This window comes from Octopus sinensis, linkage group LG23 (genome assembly GCF_006345805.1).
Source record: "Octopus sinensis linkage group LG23, ASM634580v1, whole genome shotgun sequence".
NCBI lineage: Eukaryota > Metazoa > Mollusca > Cephalopoda > Octopoda > Octopodidae > Octopus > Octopus sinensis.
Genome location: NC_043019.1, coordinates 2,528,571 through 2,544,230, shown reverse-complemented (window position 1 = coordinate 2,544,230; position 15,660 = coordinate 2,528,571). Strand labels below are relative to the sequence as shown.

The window sequence follows — 15,660 nt, the reverse complement described above, 5'->3', positions numbered from 1 at the left end:
AAGGAACAAACAACAACTTAGTATTTATAATAATAATAATAATCCTTTCCACTATAGCCACCCAGTCTGAATTTTTTGGGGAAGGGGATTATTCGATTACATCGCGCCCAATGTCAAGCACGAAAGGATGAAAGGCAAAGATGACCTCAGTGGAATTTGAACTCAGAGCATAAAGAGACAAAAGAAGCGCCGCTAAGCATTTTCTCCAGTGCCGTAACAGTTCTGCCAGCTCACCACCATACATGGTAATAATGCCGCTCAGCGTTTTGTCAGACGTTCTACCGATTCTGTCAGTCTGACTAATAATAATAATGATAATAATAATAATAATAATAATTTATTCTTTTTATTGGCCACAAGGGCTGACACACATGATTAGAAAACATAAAGGGACAAAACAGGACGAAAGGTTACAAAGGGTTTTGTCCGTTTGTGAAAAAATCGTGTAAAAACAGTTTAACAACGAAAGATTGTAACAAGGGAAAACTCCCAATAGGGGGAGGCGCTTCGAAAGGTTCCTGGTGGAAAAAAAACCCATAAAAGCCAACGGGAGCCTGGTCAAAAGGGGGGTAGAGAGCCCCTTTCTCCTTTTATAATACCTTTTTGAATCACAGGCGAAACCTGAGAACTGGTCCATTTATACTGGCCATTCTCGCACAATTCACCCACCTTTCAGAAAACTTGCTATCGGACAGCACTCTCCTCTCTAACCTCATCTTCCTTTTCAAGTGAAACTTGAAAAAGTTGATGAGGCCTTGACCAAAGAGAAAAGTGTCTGACTTTAGCCCTTTCAAACGGGTCCACCATACAACCTCTTTCGCCACAGCCACTAGGCACAAGAAAACGGCCTTGCCCTCCTTGTTAAAGGAGGTCGGCGGGGAAATCTTCACTATGGATTCGGCTGATAGCCGGATCCGTCCTACACGTGACAGTAGCTGTTCGACATAAACCCATAGTTCAGCAATACTTGGGCACTAGACGAGTGCGTGCAGAACGGTTTCGTCGTCCTGGCAACACCTCGGGCAGGCCCGGCTGACGGCACTTCCGTGCCGGTAGAGTTTATCCCGAACAGGCAGAGCCCCTCGGTAGCACTGCCAGGCGAGCGACCTCTGGAAATTATCCATTGGCCCCGGCCCGAAAGTCCTTCCGAATAGACCGCTCAGTTCATTATCGTCAACGCCTAGAGTTTCCCCGAGAACGTCGTCGCATTTTTCCTCCACTAACCCTCTATAGAACGCTAGAGTGGAGCTGAAACCGATCGCATTGCCCGCCTGGCGGAGGGCGGAGAGAGCTTGACGGCACTCGAGGTGCCAAGCGCCCTTTCTCGGTCTACGTTTGATCCAGGTCTGCAGCTCTGTCAAAGAGACGAGCTGCGGAAAGTCGCGTCTGACAAAAGACGACCACACCCGATCACCGTCTAGGAAACGCTTGAGATGTCGCAGCCTGAGCGCATGTCTGCGCATCAGTAACCACGGCATGCCAAGGCCTCCGTTCAGCGGTCGTTGACAGCAGATGGATCGCCTGACCAGTGGCACCTGACCCTTCCACAAAAAGTCGAAGATCAGGCGTACCAGCTTGGCCAACCAGCGGTTGGGACAAGGGACGACGGTCAAGCGGTAATAGATGACGGATGCGATGTACGCATTCGCCACCTCCGCTCGACCTTTCAGGGACAGCTTCCTCTCGGCCCATTTCTGGGTGAGACGTGCCACCCTGCTTGTCACCTCTTCCCAGTTTTTATCCACCTGGAGGTCCGGACCGAACCAGACCCCGAGCAGTTTAACGGGTCCGTCTGTCCAGCGCCCTACGACGCTGTTGGACGGCATGGGCTTGCCTCTCCAGGTGCCCAGTTGCAAGCCCACAGACTTTTCCACGTTAATCTTTGCCCCTGTCACCGCTTCGTACTCGTTTAGTGTCTCGCTAATCAGGCCAATGTGCCTGTGGCTCGACACCATCACGGTGACGTCGTCGGCATAGGCAGACACGCTGTTTCCACCTCCTAGATCGCGCGGGATACCCCTCAAAGCCTCCAACTTGCGCAGTAATGGCTCGAGAGTCAATATGTACAAGAAGGAGGAGAGAGGGCATCCTTGGCGGACCGAACGCGAGATGTCGAACGGTTCTGAAAGGTGACCGTTCACCCGTATCACCGAGTAGATGTTGCTGTATAAAGCAGCGATCCACCCGCGGAAGACTGGACCGAAGCCGGCTGCCTTGAGAACAGCTGCCAGGTACCGATGGTCGACCCTATCGAAGGCTTTACTCTGATCTAAGTTGATCAAAGCCCCACCCGCGCCAGCGTCGTTACCTACCCTCTCTATGATGTAGCGCATGAGATGGAGGTTGTCGTGTATTGACCTGGTCGGCACGGCGCATGTCTGCGTCTTGCCGACCAGCTTGTCCACGACAAGCGCCAATCTCTTGGCTAGCACCTTGGCCAAAATCTTCAACTCTGCATTGAGCAGAGTGATGGGCCGAAAATTTCCTATAACGTCCCCCTTGTTTGGGTCCTTTTTTAGCAAAGCCACCACCCCTCGACAGACAAAAGCAGGAATTCTCCCGTTTTGCTGCCAGTTCCAGTAGACGTTTGCCAACAGGCCCGCAAACAAGTCTGGCATTGAAGTGTAAAGCTCGTAGGGCAGACCATCCAAACCCGGCGATCTACCTCTCGTGCAACTCTTCATCGCTTCCTCCACTTCCCAGGCAGATATCGGTCCTTCGCAGCACTCTGCCTCGCTGTCCGAGAGTTGCGGTAGGCCGTCCAGGTACATACCGAAGTCTGCACCATTGTGCGTTCCACCGCTCGTCCCAAACAGTTGAGCAAAGTGCCGCTGAAACACCGTACACATCTGCTTCGGTTCGGTAACCTCGCGCCCGTTCTGGTCCACCAAAGACTGAATGGTAACTCTTTTGCCTCGCTTCGCCTCCGCCATGCGGGCCCATCGAGCCGCTCTAGTCCCCTCCCCGCTTAGCGAACGTGCCTTAGCTCTGACAACGCAGCCTTCGTGTTTGGCGTCAAAGTGTTGGTCGAGGGCCAACCTTGCCGCCAACACGTCGGTCGCGATGCCAGTCTCAAGAGCCTCGTCTAGTTTCTTAACTAAATCCCGCTCTCTCTTCCTACGTTCAATAGCTAGAGTCTTACGAAATCTAATCGACTCTACTCTAATTGCTCTCTTGAGGGCAAACCACCAGTTGTTGTTGATGATTGCCCCCGTGAGCGCCCGCTTAACTAGTAAACTAATCCGGTCTCTGTAAGCTTTGCATGCCGTTAACGACGCGTTCAGCTTCCAGTATCCGGGTCCCTGTCTATGTAGCCTATCTAAGTCGACCGTACAGATCACGAATTTGTGGTCCGTGTAGTCGACCAGGTGGAATTGTGGACACCCCATGCTGTCCTTATCCACTGGCCTACAAAACACTGTATCTAAGTACGATCTAGACGACCCGATGCGATTGGTCCAAGTCCACATTGGCACATTCGGGTTGTCTAGTCGAAACCTGTCGGACAGCTGAAAGCGTCCGAGTAGGTTGGCGAGGCTCTTGCACCCTCCTCCTCTCTTATCAGACGCTCCCCTGCCCACCCGATCGAAACGTTCGTCTAAGACAGCGTTCCAATCCCCAACTAGCACTAGAGTGCGTGACGTTCCCAGGAAAACTTCCAGACGTTTGAAATAATCCGACTGCCCTGCTCCTGTCGGAGCGTAGGCAGCCAGCAGTCTGAAAGCACCGCCGTCACTACCTTCTACGTCGAGGACCACCAACTTACCTTCCGGATCCAGGAAAACTGTCCTTATTTTCAAATCCAGGCCCTTCCGAAACAACACCGCAGTACCACCACCGCCCGCTCTCGGCCGACACGGAGATAGAAATATCTCGTATCCGCCGAAAAGGGCTGCGAGTTCCTGCGGGTCGGAGAGCCTGGTTTCACTGATGGCTGCTACATCCACATCATGAAACCTCAGGTCGTTTAACAGGTGACCCTGTTTCCAAGGTGACCCGAGGCCTCTCACATTCAAGCAACCGATTCTAAGTTTTGCCATGTTTCAAAGGTGAAAAGAAAAAAATAAAAGGAGAAAAAGGCTCTACTTACTGTTGTTGGTGGTGGGGGTGGCTCCCTTGTGCTTTTGCACGGGTGCTTCCACAATATTTTTATATAGTTTCTTTGAGAAACTTTTCCCTAGCGATCCCACATCGTTAGGGAATATTTGTTTTATGTCACTGTATGTTGTTGCGTTGATTTTTATTGTGAGAATGTGTGCTGGTGGTGTGTTGTGTGTTGGTATAACGAAATCTGTTATGTTTGTACTTGTTTTGTCTTTTAGGTATGTAACGAGTTTTTCATTTTTTTGTGTTGATTGCTGTAATCGTGTCTGTTGGTGTTGGTGTGTGTGGCAGTAGTGGTGTCGAAAGTGTTGTTGTTGTTGATGTTGGGAAGCACTATTTGTTCGTGCTTCCCCTGTGTGTCCTTTTGTTTTCTCCTTTTCTTTTTTGGAGGCACTGTGTGCCATTTCCCTTTCTCGGTATCAGTGCTCGCACAATCCGAGCAATCTTGATCCGGAAAGGGGATGGCTGTTGGGTCTGCTTCATCAGCAAGGCGAAAGATTTCTGTTGGTTCTGCTGGTCGCGGTGTTGTTGCTGTGTCTATTGGTGATGATAACGGTGTTGGTGTTTCTACTGGTTTTTTAGTTGTCGTTTTTCTTGGTGCTGGGGGCCTTTCTACGATAGGCACAAGGCCTGAAATGTTTATGTGAGGGAGATTGTCGATTACATCGACCCCAGGGTTCAACTGGTTCTTATTTTATAGACCCGAAAGGCAAATTCGACGGAATTTGAACGTAAAAAAAGACGAAATGCGCTAAGCATTTTTACTCAGCGTGCGAAAAATTTTGCCAGTTCGAATAATATTAATAATAATCATCCTGACTACTAAAGGCACAGGCCTGAAATTGTGGGAGAGGGGACTAGTCGATTACATCAACCCCAATGTTTTACTGGTACTTAATTTATCGACCCCCTCCCGAAAGGATTAAAGGTAAAGTCGACCTCAGCGGAATTTAAACACAACGTAGCGATGGGCGAAATGCCTATTTCTTTACTACCCATAAGGGGCTAAACACAGAGGGGACAAACAAGGACAGACAAACGGATTAAGTCGATTACATCGACCCCAGTGCGTAACTGCTACTTAATTTATCGACCCCCGAAAGGATGAAAGGCAATCACTTGACAACAGATGCGGTGTGTTTACGCCCCCGTAACTTAGCAGTTCGGCAAAAGAAACCGATAGAATAAGAAGTTCTGAGGTAGATTTGTTCGACTAAAGGCGGTGCTCCAGCATAGCCACAGTCAAATGACTGCTACAAGAAAAATAAAATAATATATATAAATAATATATATAAAATGTAACAAAAGAGCGAGACCTCGATATTAGAGAAATCGAGGATTATTCATATATGTTATAAATAAAAACAAACAGTAAAGGGTTGTCATTATCGTACTCTGTTGCTATTAATAGCCAAGCAGAATAAATCGTAGCTCGTAGCTCTTCGCTCCGGCATTCGAAACTCCGAGTACTATAATGACAGCTTGTTACTGTTTGTTCTAATTTATAACACACACACACACACACACACACACACACACACACTAGCTGACGTACCCAATAATTCCTGGGAAAGCGGTGCTTATCCCTTGGTTCCGTTCTTATAATTGTTTCGCTAATCCAATAATAACAATACAAAGTATGCGGCCCTTAAAACGGTTTTTGTGCATTTATAGAGAATACCGAACTGTCTTACACAGGATCTTGCTTTTAGGAATTCCCTGTAAGTTATGAATACCCATATTGTGAAGTCAGTTATGTAATAACATGAAATTAATTACCCGATAGTAAGAATTCAAATAAAGTAGCCCCGAAAAGGACTTTAATGCGTTCCCAGAGTATATACAACATAAGAGGAAATACTAATAAGGTATGTATACTGAAATCGTGATGCATGCTACGTAATAACAGGTTAATCAGATATGAGATAATGACAATTCAAAGTAAATAACTATGAAAAGGGCTTTTGTGCGTTCTCAGAGATTATTACCCTCAACGGCACTAGTGTCGGTATATTCATGAATAAGTCACTAACCGAAATAAGTGAATTTATTGTTTAGGAAAATACTATTTACCTTTTAAGGGTTGTACTGGATAAATTGCGAAAATAACAGTTCAAATACTAAGAAATAAACATACTGAATTTGATTTATACCAAATAATTTAGGAAAATGAATTGGTTATTTCCCTTGGCTATATATATATAAAGATCCCTTCCAGAGACGTATGGGTTATTTCCCTTGGCTGTTAAAAGAAAATATATTAGATATAAGGATCCCTTCCAGGGGTCCTATTATCGATTTATTTTCAACAACCTGAGTAATCCACGATGTTTCCAGACATGAGTTTTACTCACGTATCATGTTTTATCAAAATCGATAAAACGATGTACGAGGAGTTAGCTAACACCTCCACAAACACACCCACAGACAGAATTTCCCACATATCTCTTAAGTTATACTCAACCGGCTTTCAAAAAGGGATATACTTAGACGGTGGGGATGGTGACGGCTGGAACTTTTTATCATAGGTCTGCTTGTCTAGGACTTACATGGGGAACGCATTAGCTTGCGTGATATATTCAAATCCGAATATTATTGATGTCATTTCTTTTATAACTTTTAGGAAGTCAGGAAGTGAGCAAGTGCTCATATCCTTTACAGGGACTTTGGGACTTGTAGAAAAGAAGGTATCTTCAAACTGCAAACCCAGCAGGGTATTTCGGGAGAGGTGTAAGTCAATTACATCGATCCAATGTTCAACTGGTACTTATTTTCTCAACCTCAAAAGGATGAAAAGTAATACTGACTTGGATTTCAACGCAGAACGTAAAGGGCCGGAAGACATACCGCTAAGTATTCTGTCTGAAGCAATAACGATTCTGCCAGTTCGTCGCCTTAGAGAAATCTGTAGTAATCCTTTCTATTACAAGCACAGACATTTCGAGGGGAGGGGGCTCCTCGATTACATTAACCCTAGTAAAATAAATAAATGCGCCCTTTTAAAGCCTAGCCAGGCTCACGGGCCCGGTTTCCTGGTTTCAATGGCGTATGTGTTCCCCAGCTGGACGGGACGCCAGTCCATCGCAGCGTTACTCATTTTTGCCAGTTGAGTGAAATGAAGTGTTTTGCACAAGAACACAGCGCGTCACCTGGTCCAGGAATCGAAACCACAATCTTACGATCATAATGCTGACACCCTAACCCCTAAGTCACGCACCTCCACACACCAACCCTAGTGCTCAACTGATATTTATTTCATAGAACCCGAAAAGATGAAATGCAAAGTCGAACATTGGCTGAATTTGAGTTCAGAGCATAAAGTCAGAAGAAAAGCTGCTAAGCATTTTGTCTGGTGCGGTAACGATTCTACCAGCTCGCTATCTTAATAATTTTTTATCCTAAGCTCATCGACTTAGAGAAATCCTTAGTAATCCTTTCTAGTATAGGTACACGGCCTGGCGTTTTGGGGCCGGTGGCTGGTCGATTACATCGACTCCAGTGATCAGCTGGTACTTATTGTATCGAAAGGATGAAAGGAAAATCGAGCTTGGAAGAATTTGAATTCAGTATGTAAAAACGGACGAAATGTTGCAAAGCATTTTGTTCGGCGTATCAACGAATCTGCCAGCTCACTACCTTCGAGAAATCTGTAATGATACTTTCTTCTACAGGTACAAGACTTAAGATTTATGGGGAGGAAAATACTGTGAAGAGAGATTAAAGAATTCCCCAGTGCCCAACTCGTACTCATTTTATCGACCCTGAACGGTGGAAACGCAGAGTCGACCTCGATTGAATTTGAACGCAGAACTTAAAGACGGAAGAAATGCCGCTACGCATTTTGTTTGGCATGCCAACGAGTCTGATAGCTCACCGCTTTCGAGAAATCTGTCATAATCCGTTCTACTAAAGGCAAAAGGCCTGAAAATTCTAGGATGGGGTCTAGTCGATTATATTGACTCCAGTGTTTCGCTGGTACTTAATTACGTAAATTTTTACAAACTCACCTCCATGCTTTTCACAAACAGGCTAAAAAAAAAAAACGGATTTTTCGCGTGGAATCAGACCTAATGTGCCGCACACGCATTATTTTGGTTCGGAAGGGAGTGGTGGTGACGGAATTATAGGAAATTCTTTTCTTTTCGGTGACCTAATATGTTACAAAACACTTTTTGTCCGGAAACGGGGGTAGGGTGGGATAGAACCCTCGGAAATTTCTTGACTCCCGAAAGTTTGAAAGGAAAAGTCGACCTCGCCAGAATTTGAACTCAGAACGTAGCGACTGCTGAAATACCGATAAGCTTTCCATCCAGCGTGCTAACGATTTTGCCAGCTCACCGTTTGACAGATAACAAGTATCTTTTATGCGTTTACGTATTAGCTCCACTTATTCGGGGATAACCAAATCTATTTTTGCATTTTCCCGGCTTGTTTTGGTTTCATTATCAATCCTGCAGATAATGTGTACCTAAAACCTAAATCGCTAAGTGGTCCTAAACTGATAGGATGGTCATAAGCGGCAGGCCTCCGTTTATAAATTTAACCACTGAGTTGATTTGAGACCAAACTACAACGACGATGATGACGTCAGCAAAAAAGAAAAAAATGTAAAATCTACTACAACTACTACCACCACCACCACCACCACCGCCACCGCCACAACAATGGTAATGGGAACAACAACAGTAACTACAAGAAAAAGAACGGCAACTGGAAAAGCAAATAAGAAAAAAAAAAGTTACGGCAGTAACTTTAAAAGCAATGAAAATAACAGCAGTGATAGTGACAACAGCAGTGGCAACAACAACTGCTACAATACATTCAGTCTAATCCATGGGGGAACTCCTGCGTGGTCGTTCGACTTAACAAGGAATCTTGTCTATAAAGGCATAATGCCTGAAATTGTGGGGAAGGATTCTAGGCGATTGATTACATAGACCTCCAATATCTGCGACGATTTCATCTCAATCGAAGGAGAGGGGCTTTCTCCTCCGTCCGGGTTGCGGATCCGTGGAATAAGCTGCCGGACGAGATGGTGAAGATGCCGACGACCGCTCGGTTCAAAGTCTCCCTTGACCACAAGTGGCCTGAACTCTTTACATGAACACCACCCTGTACATAACTCCATGTCCCCCTACATGGCCTTGCTTTTTGCTTTTTGAGCCAAAAAATTAACTAACCAGCTAACTAACTAACTAACTATTCGACTGGTATTTATTTTATCATCCCTGAAAGGATGAAAGACGAAATCGACCTCGGCGGAATTTGAACTCAGAACGTAAAATTTTGTCCGGCGTCCTCAAATACACCGAATCACCTTTTAAAACACAAACAAAAACGACTCATTGGGATTATGCAGAGCTGACCTTGTGCAAAAGAACAACATCGTTATTAGGTGTGGGGCATAAAGGAGATCATTCTTTGTTTATTCCCGCCCCCTATATTTTCTTTTTTTAATAGTTTGTGAACATTCCGACTTCTTCGGTATTGTAGGACCCTGTCACGTCACAGGTTGTTGGTCCTCAACACATGTGTTGCTTCCACTGTTATTCCCGAATTGCTGTGGAAGCTATTCATGACTGTAACACAGTCTTGTGCTACTCTTTATCCCGCCGTCCCGATGCTGCTGCTGCTGTTGCTTGTACTGCTGCCTCTACTTCCACCACTTGTCTTTTTCAATAATCTACGTTCTCAATGACTACTCAAGAGGCGAAAAAAAAAAACGAACGTACGAGGAAACTCTACGAGGTTGCTCCCCTTGTTAAAAACAGCAAGCAACCCCACATAAACTTACGTCTACTAGGTTTCAGAAATGGTAGACGATGGAGAGAACATATCGGATATACAGTTCAACATACTCCAACAAAGACACGATGGTCATGATTGGAATGCCTTCAATGATACGTAAGCTCGATCAGACTTGAACATTACCACCAAACATCCTGGCGTCGGTCTGCAGTATCGTTAGTGCGTCGGACTACATGCCATGCCGTATCGGTAACATTTCCACATAAGAATTTGTTCTGGCTCTTTACGTTCCGAGTTCAAATCACGCATTTGTCAATTTCGGTTTTCATTTTACTGGGGTTGATAAAGAACCAGTCAAGAACTGGAGTTGAATTAATCGACTAACCCTCCCATTACCTATGTCCTTGTACCTATATAAGACATGTAGCGGAATTGTGTTAATGCAATAGAAAAATACCTTGCGGCATTTGTTATAACTTTGCATTCTGAGTTCAAATCTCGCCAAGCTGGACTTTGCCTTTCACCCTCCGGGGTTGAGCCTAAATTACTATAATTATTAATTGTGAGTCGTACAAAATGCACAACGGCATTTCTTCCGGTTCTTTTTCTGAGCAAATTCCCCCGAGGACAACTTTACCTCCCTTCCTTTCAAAGTGGATAAAATAATTGTCAAAGCACTGGAGTCGACGTAATAGGCTATTTCCTTCCTTGCAAATTTCAAGCCTTCTGCTTATATTGGAAAGGACGATTATTATTATTATTAATTATTATTATTATAGCAGAGGATACCGTAAAGCGAAAGATAAACTCCAGATAATAAAAGTGCGGAGTACAGTAAAGCAAGAGTTAAACAAACTCCTGGTTTTAGACTGGAAAATACTGTAAAGAGATATTAAAGAGCGGGGTACTAAACTCCACGTATTGAAGTGGAAGGGTACTATAAAGTAAAGTAAATAAAACTAGTTGTACAGTGACGATTACCAGTAAGCTCCTGGCATGCGTTTGTCAGTTGAGGATAAATTCTCTCGTCAACGCTAAAGTCATAGAGAAAGCATGAACATCACAATCGTATAAAAATCTCGTTGTCGTCTTCTGTAGACGTCAAAAAACAACAAACTAACAAATCTCTTACGCAATCATAAAGACGTACACTACATACATGCATGCATGCATACACGATATATAATATATATATATATATATATATATATATATATATATCATGTGTACATACACACCCTCCAATTTATATAAAAAAATATTTCTTTGACACGCTGATATATTTGTGGGCGGAGTTAAATGGTTTGTTCACTGACACACACACCCGTCGAGGACTGCTGTCGTAAGTTTGTTTGTTTGTATATATATAATTATATATATATATATACATGCATATGCACACATATGTGTGTGTGTGTGTATATGTATATATATATATACATGCATATGCACACACGTGTGTGTGGGTGTGTGTATATGTATATATATATATATATATATATATATATATATATATATATATATAGGCGTGGTTGTGTGGTAAGAAGCTTGCTTCCCAACCACATGGTTCCGGGTTCAGTCCCACGCGTGGCACCTTCGGCAAGTGTCTTCTACTATAGCCTCGGGCCGACGAAAGCCTTGTGAGTGGATTTGGTAGACGGAAACTGAAAGCCCGTCGTATATATATATATATATACCTGTGTGTGTGTGTGTGTTTGTCCCCCCCTCCCCGCCACCATCGCTTGACAACCACTATTGGTGTGTTTATGCGGTTCGGCAAAAGACCGATAGAATAAGTACTCAGCTTTCAAAGAAAAAATCCTGGGGTCGATTTTTTTTTTTTTACTAAAGGCGGTGCTCTAGCATGGCTACAGTCAAATGACAAACAAAAGATTATATATATATCTGCATTTACGTAATATTTATTTGCATCCATCTATCTATCTATCTATATCTATCTATATCTTGCTTCAAAACTTATCTAACAGGTGTCCTAAAGAGTGTGCGGGACACACCATATCACTTTGATTGCAATTTATTAAATCTACTTATTAAATGAACTGATTAAATAAACAATAACAAACTGTCATCATAATACACACACACACAAACACATACATATGTATGCATATTTGTATGTTTGTGTGTGTATATTTTATATACACAAGTTTATATTACATAGTATAATATTATATATATATTTCGATAACATTAAGAATTATATTCACACACTCACGCACACACATTGGGACAAAGAGTAAGAAATTTAGTCACCATTCTTCTATTTCCGTAGTGTTTACATCGTTTATTTTTAAAAATGTTTAATCCATTAAGACTCTTTTTATAACTATTTACCAATCGCATTTGACATGTAGTGGTACGTATGTATATATGTGTGTGTGTGTGTGTGTGTCGGTCACGGCACGACCGCGCAGAATAAAGCACGTAAGAGGGCCGTGGAAAGGGTATAAAGTCACGGTGGTACTCTAGCATGACCGCAGCCGAACGGCTGAATTACATAAAAGAATATCTATACATATACACACAAACATGAATTATAAAAACTGGCTTCATATGTTTTTGTTTGGGTATGTGAACAGATTTCATTTGCATCAGAAATTGTTTATTATGTACATGCTGAATCGGTAAATTGCTTTATACGGAGGGTAACGTAAGGTTTACAATTATAATCTGAATTTAGATTTCATTAGTGCGTGTGTGAGTGTGTGTATGTATATATATATACATACATACATATATACATACATATATATATATATATATATATATATATATATATATATATTGAAAGCGGTAAGAGTCATTAATGCGTCGCACTCAAATGCATTGTAGCACCTAGTTGTTTCCCCTCCTTTGAGTTCGAATCCAATCAGGTTCGATTTTTGCCTCTTCACATCTTTGTTGTCAGCAAGATAAGCACCCGTCCAATATTGAGATCGATTTCATCGAATGTCTCCTCCCACAACGTGTGATAAGAGGAGCCTTGTGCAGAAAACCAAAATAATAATAATAATAATAATAATAATAATAATAATAATAATTATTGTCATTATTGAAACTTACCTGACCGGCTTTCCTACGCAGACGATTGTCGTAAGCTGTAGTACTGAATAAATGATCCTGTGTGTTGAATCTTAAGCTCTGTCGCCTTAGTCGGGTTGATGGCTCTCTGCACTGGCGAACAAAAAGTAGTCCGTGTTGCAGTGAGAAGCGCCAGTCGCTGGTACAGTCCGGTGCTGTCACTATGCTATGACGACGCAAATGTGGGGGTAGATTTCACTTTTACTAGCAAAGTGGTTGGTGATCTAACTTTACTGTTACCGCCTTCCCCGCTGTCGCTGCTGCCAATAGCACCAGTATCGTAAGTAAAGGGCGTTAGTGATTCATGTGAAGTAAGGCTGCCAGAAGTTTTGGAGGCTGGGAGTTAGTGTTCAGAGGGGTGGGGATATTTAAAATTCAAGACGTCTATCAAAGTGATTGGGGAATAGGAATTAACACGTAACTAAAATATTACACAAAAAACAAGACACTCAAATATACAGTATTTTGGTTGCGTTTGCCTGCTTTGTTAGCATTTTTCTTTCAAACTTCCCGACCACGTACACGTTTGGGAAAGCTTCTTCAGTGAGAAGTTTATTCTTTAATGCGTGCTTGTATGATGTGTCTAGGTGCGCATATTTTGTGTGTATGCACGGAAAGTTATATATATATATGATTCAAACTCAAACACATAGTAGGAAATAAGTGTACAGCTTTACATACATACATACATACATACATATACATACATACACACACACACATACATACATACATACACATACATACAAACACATACATGCATGCATGCATGCATACATACATACATGCACACATACATACACACATACATACACACATACATACATACATATACATACATACATTCACACATACATATACATACATACACATACATACATATACATACATGCATACATATACATACATGCATACATATACATACATGCATACACATACATACACATACACATACATACACACACACATACATACACACACACACACATACATACATACACATACATACACATACATGGATACACATACATACATACACATACATACACACATACACACACACATACACACACACATACATACATACACACACACATACATACATATACATACATACATACATACATACATACACACACATACATATACATACATATACATACATACATACATACATATATTCTGTGTAAGTGTGTGTGTATACACACACATACACGCACAAACACACATGTGGGTGTGTGTGCATGGGTATATGTGTGTTTGTAGACGTAACTTCGCTGAACGTTTGAAAATTTCGCTTAGCAACCTGAAGTAGTACCAGAGTCAATGCGACAGAGTGGTCCCTTCGTCAAATGTCCTTTACTACAGCCTTTCTTCAGCCGAACACTTTTGAGTGAAATTGTTGTGCAGTTGGAAAATTGTGCAGAAGCCGGTCGCATGGATTGAACTAGCAATTAGAAGGTTCAGCTGTGTCACGCTGACTGCCTTGCACGTTAATTCAATGAGCAGGAAGCCCTGATGATCAAACAATTTGAAACTGTTAATTGGAAATTCTGACTGCTACACACACACACACAAACATACATACACACACACACACACAATGTGTTGTTCCGTGATAGAAAATTAAACAAAAAAAAAGTACTCCATCTGGTGAGAGATAAATATTTATTCACAGGTCACAATACATGTAACAAAGCGCTGCTAATAGTTTCATACGTTGAGAAAACTCTAATATATTCTTCAGGCGCAAATCATATGTTAGAATTTTCTCAACACATGAAACTATTTGTAACACTTCAATACATGTATTGTGACCTTTAAATAAATAAATAAATAATATATATATACCTACAGGGTAGTCGGGTTAAATTTGATAGTTTGCATTAAGGAAAGAAAAACGCTATATATCATCAAAAAATTAAATATATTAAAAAAAAAGAAATAAAAAATTTTCAATTGGATTGTGACTGAATATAACAGTTTATTCAAAGTAGCCACTCTCAGCTTCCACCTCAACACGGCTCCGAAACCTCGTGCATGCATTCTTCACTGTGTCCATGAAAGGATCTTCAAACACCTCCTTGATCTTGGTCACCAATTCGATCTTGGTGTTACAGGCAGAGCGGTTAGTGTCTTTCTCAACCACACTCCACACATGGGATTACAATTGGGGGAATGATGAGGCCAGAAATTGGGGCTGGTGAAGTTATAGAAATTCTCCGACAACCACCTCCGACTCTTTCAGGAGGTATTGTAAGGAACTGAATTTTAATTCATCGCATCTGGCTTTCCAGCAGTAACCGTCTCCAGCCAGGGTTTGTCCACAGTCACCAGCCGCTTCACACTCGTCTGATTTGAGCCTAAGAACCTGTTCAAAAATGTGGTACGGCATGACTTTACACTTACTGGAGACACACCCAAGACCATCACAGTTTGAGGGGACGTGGATTTTATGATATCTGGGGCATCACATGGATTGTAGGCAAGACATCTATTCTTCTGTATGTTATTCAACTGGTTCTGGCAGAAGTTCCAAGACCATTACAGTTTGAGAGGACGTGGATTTTATGATATGTGGGGCATCACATGGATTGTAGGCAAGCCATCTATTCTTCTGTATGTTATTCAACTGGTTCTGGCAGAAGTTCCAAGACCATCACAGTTTGAGGGGACGTGGATTTTATGATATGTGGGGCATCACAT

At 42.4% G+C, this 15,660-nt stretch overlaps 1 protein-coding gene across 1 annotated transcript in view; it reads right to left on the bottom strand.

Moving 5' to 3' along the window:
• Positions 1–13,335, bottom strand: part of LOC115223639 (collagen alpha-3(VI) chain) — a 146,226-nt gene extending 132,891 nt beyond the window's left edge. The window contains 1 exon segment of the mRNA XM_036512622.1: positions 12,937–13,335. The gene's annotated coding sequence lies outside the window, so the exon portion shown is untranslated.
• Positions 13,336–15,660: the final 2,325 nt, after the last annotated feature.